The following is a 13,076-nucleotide window of genomic DNA, read 5'->3' on the forward strand; positions in this document are numbered from 1 at the left end:
ATCGGCTCATCTCGCCCTATCACGCCTGGCCCGGACGGGAAGTGCGATGACTCAATTCACAGCTTGCCTTTACTGCCAGCAGCTTGGATGCATCACCTTAACACATTCCTAGAGTTCATTTTCCTCTCTCTTCCAGGTGCGTGGCTGGACATAACAACAGCTCGTCGGCAGTGTATAGGCATGGATGTACAGCCCTCTCCATGCACTCTCCTTTATAGGAGCAATTACTGCTGAAGCTCTCACCAGCAGCATCAACTGAAAAGATAATAATTTCCTCACACTTGTCCTCCTTTGCTCATGTTGTACAAAGTCTTCCCAGAATCTTGTTGATTTACTGTGATTCCAAAAGCAAATCGGATCTGCTCTTGCAGGAGTGCACAGGGATATTGTACGGAAAACCTGCAAGGAATCAATGAACCAGATTGTATCATTCGATGCCGTAACAACTCCAGGCTCCATCTGATCTGAGCATGCACATCTAACCTCTCCTCCCCGCCCGCCTCTCCCCTCAATATGAAGATGACATTCTGCCTGCCATCTTCCAGACACACCCCAAAACCGAAACCCAGGCAGGCAACGATGGAAAAGCAAGAAGAGAGCTATCGAATCATTTAATGTTCACAACCACAGGTTTGGGCTCAGGTGCTCTGCTTAATGTAAGCGTTAGCCTGGTCGGTGGATCTACATTTAGCGAGTCGCTGGACAAGTAGTTTGCTACCAGAGCAGATTGCAAGGGTGGTAAAGATGTAGGCTCACACCAGAAGGTGAGGTGGGTACCAGTTCTACTGTAGACATGCATGCTCAGATCAGATGGAGCCTGGACCCATCTTCAGATAATAACTTTATGCGACCAGCTGGAGAGGAAGACTGCTTTGTGATCAAAATAAAATGCTTGATAACCTGGCAGAAAGCCTGAGTGTAAAGGTGAAAAGCATCAATGTAACACCATCCTTGTTACAGGTTGTGTGCTGGCTGTTTACCTTTGGCAGTGTATTCCGGACTCCACTATCACTGAGGATGGGGATATTTTTTTTGCAGTATCTTCCTCCTGTAGTAGTATTGAAGTCAAGACAAAGTCCTTCTGCAACGTGGATGATAGTATCCAAAGGGATCATTATCCAAAGAATTCCAGAACTATATTTTTGATGGCACAGTGGTGCAGCGGTAGAGTTGCTGCCGACAGTGACAGGGACCTGGGTTTGATCTTGACTACAAGTGCTGTCTGAATGGAGGTTGTACGTTCTCCCTGTGACCATGTGGGCTTCTCTGTCTGCTCCAGTTTTCTCCCACACTTCCAACGACATACAGGTTTATAGGTTAGTTGGCTTCTGTATGTAAGATGTAAGATGGTGCTAGTGTACAGGGTGATCACTGGTAGGCGCAGACTCGGTGGGCCAAAGGGCTTGTTTCCATATTGTATCTCTAAAGTCTAAATGTTCTTGCTTTTGCCTTGCCAAGTTCACTGAGCTTTTACGTAGCAGCAGTGCACTCAGATTGGCATTGCTGCCCCTGCTACATCTGGTAGGTGCTGGCTGTTGTCTTGCTAACCCCCTCACCAGCTGGATGCCCAACGCTGCAAGAGGCACAAATGTGAAAATGCTTGTTGGATGCCATTTTGGAATCATTTCAGTGCCTGGTGCCCAAAACTAAGTTCTGCTGCGTCAAACTTTGCCATTGTAATTTCTTCAGTCTCATCTGATAACGTATATGTGAACGGCACTATTCATCAGGAATATTTGGAACCATGTTCTGAACTAGAAAAGGCTATTGTTAACATAGTATCCAATTAATCCAATCCACTTAAAATGTCAATCCGATTAAAGGATCTGTTCAATTCAAATATAGCACTTAAGCAATCGTACTTTAGTCATATTTTTGAACTGTATTGGAACCATAGGTGAATGCCCCAGTGTCAAGTCCCAGAGCCTCCTGTCAGGCAAAAGCTGCACAATGACCACCCCTCCCTCTGTCAGCTGTGTTCCCCCCTCTGTCAGCTGTTCCCCACCCTCTGTCAGCTGTTCCCCACCCTCTGTCAGCTGTTTCCCCACCCTCTGTCAGCTGTTTCCCCCCCTCTGTCAGCTGTTTCCCCCCCTCTGTCACCTGTGTTCCCCTTCTGTCACCTGTGTTCCCCCTCTGTCACCTGTGTCCCCCCCTCTGTCAGCTGTTCCCCCCTCTGTCACCTGTGTCCCCCCCTCTGTCAGCTGTTCCCCCCTCTGTCACCTGTTCCCCCTCTGTCACCTGTGTTCCCCCCTCTGTCAGCTGTGTTCCCCCCTCTGTCAGTTGTTTCCCACCCCTCTATCAGCTGTGTTCCCCCCTCTATTAGTTGTGTTCCCCACTCCGTCAGCTGTTCTCCCTCTGTCACCTGTGTTTCCCCCTCTGTCAGCTGTTCCCCCCTCTGTCAGCAGTGTTCCCCCTGTCAGCTGTGTCCCCCCCGTCAGCATTGCTCCCCTATCAGCTGTTCGCCCCCTCTATCACCTGTGTTTACCCCCCCGTCAGCAGTGTTCCCTCTGTCAGCTGTTCCCCACCCTCTGTCAGTTGTGTTTCCCCCCTCTGTCAGTTGTGTTTCCCCCCTCTGTCAGTTGTGTTCCCCCCCTCTGTCAGCTGTCGTCCCCCCCGCTCCCCTTCACAGATTTGAGGAAGATTGAGCCACTGGGACAAACCTGAGACCACCAGCGCTACTGTGAGGCCAAGACCGGACTGCTGAGGAGAAGCCCTAGACAACCAGTGCCTGAGGCTAAAGGGCCTGTCCCACTTAGGCAATTTTTTTAGGCGACTGCCCGCGACTGTCAAAGTCATAGCAGATCGGCAAATTTTCTTTTACCCGACGACAATGACCACGACAATGTTGAGTCAGATAGAGATTACACGTCTTCGGAAACATTGCTAAATTCCCACGCTTATCAATGCTTCGGCATCTTAATTTTTGCTGAAATCACTGACAAGTCGGTAAGTACTTGAGAGTTTTGAAATATAACATTTTGCCCGGGTTACTTGAAAACCAAGCTTCATGGTAACAAGGCATAAACTGGATTGACTTCCAGTTTCCTAATAGCAGTATTAAGAAATTTAATTTTAAACGTGGTTAAATGGATTTTTGTGCAGTGTGGGCATTTTTTGAAAATGTACGGGAGATGCATATCTGGTTTCTGGGTTGCATCTCTGGATTGGGAGCCTACTTTAAATGTAATCGCTGATGGCCATAAACATCGTGAAAATTCCCACGCTTACCTGACCGTCAACCTGTCGCCTCCAATCTACCTGTCAAATGTCCTGATGGTAAATAAATTGGTTAAACACAAGTATTTTATGGTATCTTCAAATGACTTTACATAATTTAATATTACATGCTTCTAAATGCATCTAAGACAACCTATCAAATCTGGGGACAGCATGCGGCAGCGCCCGCAATAAGCAACGATACCTGGCGACAAGCCAGCTGTCGCCGAGAAATTTCACTCCGGTTGATTTTTTAGCGACGCGCTGAGATCCACTACGATTCTTCGAAGACTCCTCACGATCATGCCCGCCACACCCCGGCGAACTGTCGGCGACAGCCTAGTCGCCGCCAGTCGCCTTAAAATCGCCTAAGTGGGACAGGCCCTTAAGACTGAGTGACCAGAGCAAGCCTCATATGCCAGTACCTCTTCCTGCCCACAGCCAACAAGGGACTGCACTCACACAGAGGCAAAGATTGGCTGCCAGAGATCACCTCATCAAGCCCAAAGCTGAGCTGTCAGCGCCTCCTCTCGAGGCACGGGTGAATTGCAGGAAGAGCCTGAGATTGCTGCACGTCCTCCTTCAAAGTCCAGCACTGAGCAGCTGGAACAAGCCCAAGATTGCCAGTGTCATCACACATGTGCTCTGATGGCAAGGGACAGCATCCCTGGGTGGTCCGAGACTGTCTTACCACTGTAAATAAATTCAATCATGTGAGTTCACCCTACTGCTGGTGTTGGTGCAGTTACTGCTGAACTCATCATCCCCAATGCCACCCAGCATGAATAAATATTTAATTTGAAAAGTTAATGTGACCAATGGCATAGGAATTTTAATGACCCAAAATTGTTGGTATATTGGAGACACAAGAGGCTGCAAACGTTAAACAAACTACCAGAGGAACTCAGCAGGTCAGGCAGCATCTGTGGAGGGGGAAATCCTTCACAACTCTGCTTTTAGATGTTGATGGTGTTTCAGTAACAGTTGACTGAGAGAATCCTGTGGAATTCCTGACAGGATTGGTTTTATGCTTTTTCTGTTACAGCAATTATATTCAAAGGTTTCAAATGTCTTTTATTGTCACGTGTACCAGTTAGGTATAATAATATGCAAATATTACACACAGCATACTAAAAAAAGCAACAAGACGCACAACTATATAAAAGTTAACATAAACATCCACCACAGCGGATTCCCCACATTCCTCACTGTGATGGAAGGCAGTAAAGAATAATCATCTTCCCTCATTTTTCTCCCGCGGTCGGGGCAGTTGAACCATCCGTCGGGGCGATCGAAGCTCCCGCGTCGGGGCGATCGAAGCTCCTGCGGTTTGGAGTTCCCAAAGCCGGTCTCTGTCCAGAGACAGCGAGCTCTGTGATGTTAAAGTCAGCAGGCACCCATGGTAGAGCTCAGAGGTCGATCCCTAGCAAAGGGATTGCGAGCTCCGCGATGTTAAAGTCCCACAGCTCCCGTGGTGGAGCTCTCGAAGTCGGTCTTCAGCAAAGACCGCCAATTCCTTGATGTTAGGCCGCAGTGCGGAAGGAGATACTATACGGGAAAAAAATTGCATCTCCGTCGAGGTAAGAGATTAGAAATGTTTCCCCCAACCCCCTCCTCCACCCCCCACATAAAAACAAGCTAAAGAACACTAAAGATATACATTTAACACAAACTAAAAAAACAACAAAGATGAAAGGAAGCGACAGACTGTTGGCGAAGCAGTCATTGCTGGCATCACCCGGTGGTCTATACGCCACAAATGCAAATTAATACTTGAAAAATGTATGGATGCTGAGATGGTCATACTAGAACAGCAGCAACACTAATGTGCAACACTAATGCCCTATTCCAAAGCGCATGAATGGCATGTTATGAAATAAAATTTGAATCCAAACCACGTATTGAGCAGACAATCAAAAGGTTTAAGAAGCAGTTTTTCGGAGCAATCTAAAGGAAGTGACTGGAGAAATAGCGTTACACATAAAACAGTATAGTGCTCACAGCACAGAAACAGAACATTCAACTCAGCAGGTCTATGCTCTGTGGGAACCTTCCCCTTTCTTTCACTGAACTCTCTCTACTCAATCTCTGGTCCTTTCTCCTTCACACGTTTGCCTATGTTCTCCATCATTGCATCTGCAGATTAATGGTATTTTACAAATGCCCTGTGGAGTCACATGACATAAGTAAAATGTGCTATGTTTTTTGTGGGAATGCATTGAGATCATGGAAAGAATTGCTTTCTGGTAGCTTAGGCTGAAGCTTAAATCAGTATAGAAATATAGAAAAATAGGTGCAGAAGTAGGCCATTTGGCCCTTCCAACCAGCACTGCCATTCAATATGATCATGGCTGATCATCTAAAGTCAGTACCCTGTTCCTGCTTTTTCCCCATATCCCTTGATTCCTTTAGTCCTGAGCTAAATCTAACTCTCTCTTGAAAACATCCAATGAATTGGCCTCCACTGCCTTCTGTGTCAGAGAATTCCACAGATTCACAACTCTCTGGGTGAAGACGTTTTTTCTCATCTCAGTCCTAAGTGGCCTACCCCTTATTCTTAAACTGTGACCCCTGGTTCCAACAAAGGAGAACATTTTTCCTGCATCTAGTCTGTCCAATCCTTTAAGAATTTTATACAGTACTAGACCAAGTGGACCCATTGGGCCCAAACCTCTCCTGCATTTGTGCAGCACCCTGTCCTCTCCCCTCTCTCCTCAACCCCCCCTCCCCTCTCCCTTCTCCCCCACTCCCCCCTTCCCCCCTCCCTCACTCCTCCCTGCTCCCCTCCCCCTCCCCTCCTTTTAAACTTTAAAATGTGAATAACTTTAAAAATATAACACCGATTTCAATAAAACTACTTGCATTATCACTAAAGTGACAATGGTGAGACAGGTGGGCCTAAAATTGTCGCGCTATCGTGTACTGTTTTGGCTGAAGTTCAGTCACAAACAAGATAACAAACGAGAGTTTTAGTATATAGATGTATCTAAGTGATGGATTGTAAATGCCTAGTGGCTGACTTAATAATGAAACTGAATTCTTGGCACTCATTCCCCATGTGCAAAATTGCGGTTTAGGCCTTGCTAAGCAACCATGACAGTACTGAATTCATAACTCTTCAAACAGAAATGTCATATTTATTGCTGGTAGTTTCCCCAATGTGCTTTGCAATAAATAGGATGAATTACAAAATGGGCAGAAAAAACATGTACCTTAAGTCATGTTCCATATTTTAAGTAAGGTTACGTTTGGTAATTTTCCTTGGATAGAATTATTGCTGTTCACTTATCAGTCAGAAAAGATTTAATGTTGATCTTTGCTATTTGAGTGTCAGGGAAGAACAGTTCATATTGTGGTAGTAATAAATCTGACATTTCAGCTCAGGATTCTGGTAGACTGTCTGCCAAGCAACCTACACTGGGAGCTGTCTCACTCTGTCACGTTCAAGGTACGAATAGTCCCATCGTGGACCGGGTTCAAAAGGTGATTTGGAGGTTAATTGAACTTCTGGGACACTCTGTTAAGCAGTGAAGATTTTTCTATGTTACAGATACTGCTGAGATGGCATTAAAGGCAAGTTTGTGCAACAGAATGTTAGAACCAAGTGCAGTATAATAAAGGAGTGTGTTCTTACAAAGTTGTTGTATATGATTTGAACCCACGCCCACTACCTCAATCAAGCTATTACTTGTTTCTAACTGAGAGCAAACAGTCCATGATATAAATAGCTATGTTCAGGTAGGACATTTCCTTTAGCTGTATCCTGATTGTTCTTTAAAATATACTTATTTAGGCGCAAAGTTTTACATTATACCTTGTGGATCAATGTAAAATTAAAGCAGTTTATTTGGACAGCACTTGGAAGTCTATTTGCTTGCATAGCAAAATTGAAACTTGCCAACCACCGTTGAAGAAAACTGATGTTTTGGTGGAGAAGTTCAGGAGAAGAATCTTTCTGACCACTTTGTCCCTTATAAACGTTCGGCTTTGGTAATGTCAACAAGAGAGATGGATGAAATCCTGTAATCAAATAACTTTATTCAGAATCTGTATTACGTAACAAATATTATCAATACTTTTACCACTGTCATATATAACCTAAATTATTCTTTAGTTATAAAATTACATACTTATCACAGAGGGAGTGTAATATAAAGATTTGTTTGCTTGGTTCCCGGGGTTGTGGGTTGCCAGAACCTTTTAAAACTGCAAAAATCATTATTAAGTCACGGGCCGTACAAAACAGGTTGCCATCCCCTGGCCTACAACATCCTGGCCTACAGCACTCCCGGGCGTAATACAGGACAAGAGCGGTCCAGTACGGGACAAACAAATCTAGCCCAAAATAAGGGATGTCCCGGCTAATACGGGACAGTTGCCAACCCTAATTCAAAAACAGGAATCTGCATATGGATATACAGGTGTTATCAGTGGCATTACCACACATGATATTCTTCAGACAATCTAACGTCATAGAGAAGCACTGCCGAGAAACAGGATCCTTGGCCAACCTCTCATGCTGACAGTGATGTCTAGCTACACTAATTCATTTGCCTGCATTGGGCCCATATCCCTCTACTACTTTCTTATCCATAACTATCAAACTGCCTTTTAAATGTTATAATTGTATCTGCATCTACCACTTCCTCTGACAGCTTGTTGCACATAACAACCACCCTCAGTGTTTAACACAAAATGTTGGAGTAACTAAGTGTTGCAGCATCTCTGGAGGCCATGGATAGGTGATGTTTCCTGTCGAATTGTCTGAAGCAAGGTTCTAAAACATGGCCTATCCAGGTCCTCCAGAGATGCTGTCTGACCCATTGAGTTACTCTGGCACTTTGTGTTTTGCTCAAGATTCCAGCATCTGTAATTCCTTGTTTTTTCCTTCCTCTATGCTAAAATCTTACAACTATAGATATCTCTTAAAATTCTCCCCTCTCACTTTGAACCTACACCCTTTAGTTTAAGACTCTCCCACTCAAGGACAAAGACACTGACTATCTTGTCTTTGCTCCTCACAATTTTCAAACGCTCTATAATACCACCATTCCTCGGCTTCCTACATTCCAGTGAAAATTAACCAACCCAATCCAAATGAACCTATCCACTCTCTCATTATATGCATAGCCCTCCAGTCCAGATCACATCCTGGTGAATCTCTACAGCACTCTTTCTAATGTTGTCACATCATTCCTGTACGGCAGTGACCATTTGTCTCTGTACCTCACCATACTTGTGAAAGTTGCTCCTCGGGTTCGTATTAAGTCTTGCCCCTCAGCTTTGCATAAAATCATGTAATATATTTCTCTATTCTCTTTCTGCTTTCCCCTTAAAAATATATTTATTGTTTTTATATTTGTATCAGTAAGACCTAGCTCCACACACTTACTGAATCTACCTGACATTTCTTCCCTACTTGCTTGGTTTATGAATATCTACTGACAGTTACCTATGTTTCTTGGAATTTTTAACTCTGCCTTATCTTTGAGTTTTTTTCTTGAATATTTGGATGCCCCAGCCTTCAGCTATGTTTCTAAATTATTGAGCAGTACATGAGCAGAAATGTTTGCCAAACAGAGACCCCTGAGACACCCTAATTCATTTACAAACCTTGATAAATTATCCTGAACTCCAGCCCCGTGTCCTCATTGCTAAACGTCTTACCTGAATTCAATATCCCTTGATCTTGTGTTGGTACCTGGATGTCATTTGTGAAAATCCCTTTACATAATTTCTGCAGTATTTTCCCCATCCACCATATCTATTATTTACTCAAGTAATTATTTTCAGATTGGCGTTATATCGTTGGAATTACATATCAGCTCATCACATTGATTGTCGCAAGGAACTTCAGGCATTAATTTTGAATTGATGTGACACCTGTAGGTAAAGTAGATATCATATATGCTCTAGAAATTTTGCTCCAATGTGCTCTTTTTTTTAATGTAATTCAGTGAAAAGTGATTAGTGCACGAGTCTGTGGAATATTAGGCACATGTTGCATTCAGTCTGATTTGAATTTCCATGATCTTAGGTTCTAATCTTGGAAGGTGATGGAAATTATAGAACTGTGTCAGAAATGGGCTTCTGGATTTATTTTGGAAGTAATTATTTTTATTTTTTATTTTAATAATGGAATTAGATTAATTATATATGGTGGTTTGAGATCAATCTAAAATGTGCTTTCATTATAATCCTGTTGCAATATGAAACTTCACCAAAATACTGCCCTTATCTATCGTGGAACATTTTTTTCAAGTTTTCCAATTGTGTTGATTTGTATTTGATAATTAGTTTTAAAACAGTCAACATTTTTGGGTGTGATTTGCATAGGAATTGTAGATTGCAGCCAAATTGCAAACTCATTTCAACTTAATAAAATAACGTTCTGCAGAGACCGTTCCCTCTGTAACTCCCTGGTCTACTCGTCCCTTCCTACCCAAACCACCCCAACCCCGGGCACTTTCCCCTGCAACCGCACAAGATGCAACACCTGTCCCTTTACCTCCCCCCTCAACTCCATCCAAGGACCCAAACAGTCTTTCCAGGTGAGACAAAGGTTCACCTGCACCTCCTCCAACCTCATCTATTGCATCCGCTGTTCTAGATGTCAACTTATTTACATCGGCGAAACCAAGCCAGGCTCTGCGATCGCTTCGCTGAACACCTGTGCTCGGTCCGCATTAACCAAACTGATCTCCCGGTGGCCGAGCACTTCAACTCCCCCTCCCATTCCCAGTCTGACCTTTCTGTCATGGGCCTCCTCCAGTGCCATAGTGAGGCCCACCGGAAATTGGAGGAACAGCACCTCATATTTCGCCTGGGCAGTTTGCAGCCCAGTGGTATGAACATCGACTTCTCCAACTTTAGATAGTTCCTCTGTCCCTCCCTTCCCCTCCTCCTTCCCAGATCTCCCTCTATCTTCCTGTCTCCACCTATATCCTTCCTTTGTCCCGCCCCCCTGACATCAGTCTGAAGAAGGGTCTCGTCCCGAAACGTCACCCATTCCTTCTCTCCCGAGATGCTGCCTGACCTGCTGAGTTACTCCAGCATTTTGTGAATAAATCGATTTGTACCAGCATCTGCAGTTATTTTCTTATAATAAAATAATTAATATTGTTAGTGCAAGATTCTCTCTCTTGCATTACAGAACTAGAAAATACGAGAATTAAGATAACTTCAAGAAAGTCTAGAAAATGGAAGATCTTTTCATCTTCAGAGTGTACAATAGCAGAAAAAATATAATAGTACCTGTATGCCTATGAACACTGCTGAAAATATTTATTAAAAAATGTTGAGAAGGAAAATTGCTGACTGTAAGCTTGGAGGTTATTCCATTATCTGTAGAACACAATAGTTCTTGAATAATTTGTCTGTGGAAATGGTTGATAGTCAATAATGACTAATCTTAGACATGGCTAAAACATGTTATTAAATTTCACTCCACTTTCTTTCTGGATGGGACAGAGAGAAAACTGGCAGAATATTTGCCTAACAGAAATAGACAGGCTTTAATAGAACAAATGGATTATTTATTTCCTGGCAATTAATATAAAAATATATGGTGATATATTTTTATTTATTTATTTATATATTTATATATATTTATAAAGATACTAGACCAAGTGGACCCGTTGGGCCCAAACCTGCATTGGTGCAGCACCCTCTCCTCCCCCCATCTCCCCCTCCCCTCCCCCTACCCCCTCCCCCTCCCCTCCCCTTATCCCTCCCCCTTCCACTCCTCCCTTCCCCCCCACTCCATCCCCCTCAACCCCCCTTATCCTCCCTCCTCACCCCTCCCTCCAGCCCCCCTCCCTCCCTCCCTCCCCCCTCCCTCGGAGATAGATTTAAAATGTGAATAACTTTAAAAATATAACACCGATTTCAATGAAACATCTTCCATTAGCACCAAAGGGGTGAGTAAGGTGGGCCTAAAATTGTCGCGCTATCGCGTACCGTTTTGGCTGTGTTTCAGGAACAAACAAATGAGAGTTTTAGTATATAGATGGTGGATGGGGAAAATACTTTAGAAATAATGTATAGGGATTTTCAAAATATAAAAATATAAAATCAGAGAATTTTGAGTCAACTGGTGGAAATATAGAGAATGGCAGTGTTGGGAACCCACTGTTATACTGTGTTATGGAGGATGAATGAAAATGGTGTATTGCAGGGCATGACAGTGAAGTTCATCAAATAAACTGAGGCAAGTTTGATCTTATCGGAGCAGGACAGTCAAGAGTGAAACGGAAAGAATAGCTGAGGATCTGAATTCCAAGAAATTGGAAGTGAGAGCATGACCAGAAGTTGGCGGGAGTAGCAAGAACTGAAACTGAGCAAGATGCAACTCTTAAAAACAAAGAAAGAGACAAGGTCCCTCAATGTCCTTACTTCATTTACAAAATTACCAACAACCTGCATCTGTGTTGGCTGTGTTCTGCAGCTGCGGCTCACCGGCAGTCTCTCTGTTTTTTTTGTGTTTATTTTGTCATTGTCGTTGTTAAATGTACGTTTTGTTTTATTTTTAATTCTGTGTATGTAGGGGGGTGGTGGGGGGGGTTGGGGGAAACCTTTTTTCAAATCTCCTCCTCAACGGAGATGCGACCTTTACCGTGTCGTATCTCCGTTCGCACTACGGCCTAACATCGTGGAGTCGGCGGCCTCCAGCTGGGATTGACCTCAAAGACTCCGGTCGCAGGGCCTGGACTTACCATCTCGGAGGCTTCGGCCGTGGGCCCTGCAGACCGCAACATCGGGAGTTCGCAGGTCCCTGGCTGGCGACCGGCTTTTGGGAGCTCCAGCCGTAGCAGCTTCGACCGCCCCGAAGCGCGAGGTACGATCAACCCGCCCGCAGGCCCTTCATCGCCCTGCGTGGCCCGGCCGCAGCACTTTCCATCGCCCGGTGGGGGCTCAGAACTTTCATCGCCCTGCGTGGCTCGGCCGCAGCACTTTCCATCGCCCGGTGGGGGCTCAGGACTTTCATCGGCCTGCTCGGCTCGGCCCTGGGACTTTCCATCGTCCGGTGGGGGCTTCAAAAAGTTGGGAGCCTCGATCACCTCGTGGCACCACGGGAGAAGAATGAGGAGGAGATAAGACTTTGCCTTCCATCACAGTGAGGGTATGCCTAGAGCAATCACTGTGATGGCTGTTTTGTGTAAAAAATTATATCTGTGTGTCCTGTGCTTTTTAATGTCTACTGCCGGACCCTGACGTGAGAGGACGCTGGCGTTGTGTATTCGCCGCTTTTCCGTCAGGATAGTTTGTCTGTTTGTTTCTATGTTAATTGTTTTTGTAAAGCGCTTTGAGCATGTGATAAGGCGCTATATAAAATAAATGCATTATTATTATTATTATTATCTTGTTGTTGAAGTATGTTGGTTCAATTCAGAAGCTAATGCTCTCTTTGCTCCCAGTATGAGACTTGCTTGCAGGTTTTTCTATTTGGCCATTCAACAGATTGAATCTCCTCCTATATAAATTTATATATATATTTTGAGACGCTAGAATTTTGAGCTTTTATTTTGAGGGTAGTGCAGGTTAAATAACATTGTGACTTTGCTGTGTTGCTGTTCTTTTGGGCAATCACCAGCTCATCTGCCAGCTAGGTTTGAATTCCCAAAGCTATTTTCAGAATGGGTAAAAGTAAATCTTTAGTCATTCTCTGGCATTCAGTACTTGCTAAAAAAGCTATTTTTGAAAAATGTTGTGTGTTACATTCATCCTGTAATATATTGCATGATTGTCTGCTCTTCAAAACACAATTTTTACTATGAAGCTGGTAAAAGAATATTGTAAAGATCATTGAGAAATAAAATCTCCGGAAATTATGACAATGGAGGAAGGCCATTTGGCTCATC

The 13,076-nt window shown here is 44.0% G+C and overlaps 1 protein-coding gene across 11 annotated transcripts in view; it reads left to right on the forward strand.

Annotated features, from left to right (window-relative positions):
* calcr (calcitonin receptor) overlaps positions 1-13,076 on the forward strand; it is a 184,594-nt gene that overhangs the window by 39,195 nt on the left and 132,323 nt on the right. For 2 of the 11 annotated variants that reach the window (XM_078422844.1, XM_078422854.1), the window contains exon 2: positions 9,010-9,105. The exons of 8 other annotated variants lie outside the window; for them this stretch is intronic. The gene's annotated coding sequence lies outside the window, so the exon portion shown is untranslated. The remainder of the gene's footprint in view (positions 1-9,009; positions 9,106-13,076) is intronic. One more of the 11 variants, XM_078422864.1, reaches the window with a different exon arrangement.

This window comes from Rhinoraja longicauda, chromosome 2, assembly GCF_053455715.1.
Source record: "Rhinoraja longicauda isolate Sanriku21f chromosome 2, sRhiLon1.1, whole genome shotgun sequence".
NCBI classification, from domain to species: Eukaryota; Metazoa; Chordata; class Chondrichthyes; order Rajiformes; family Arhynchobatidae; genus Rhinoraja; species Rhinoraja longicauda.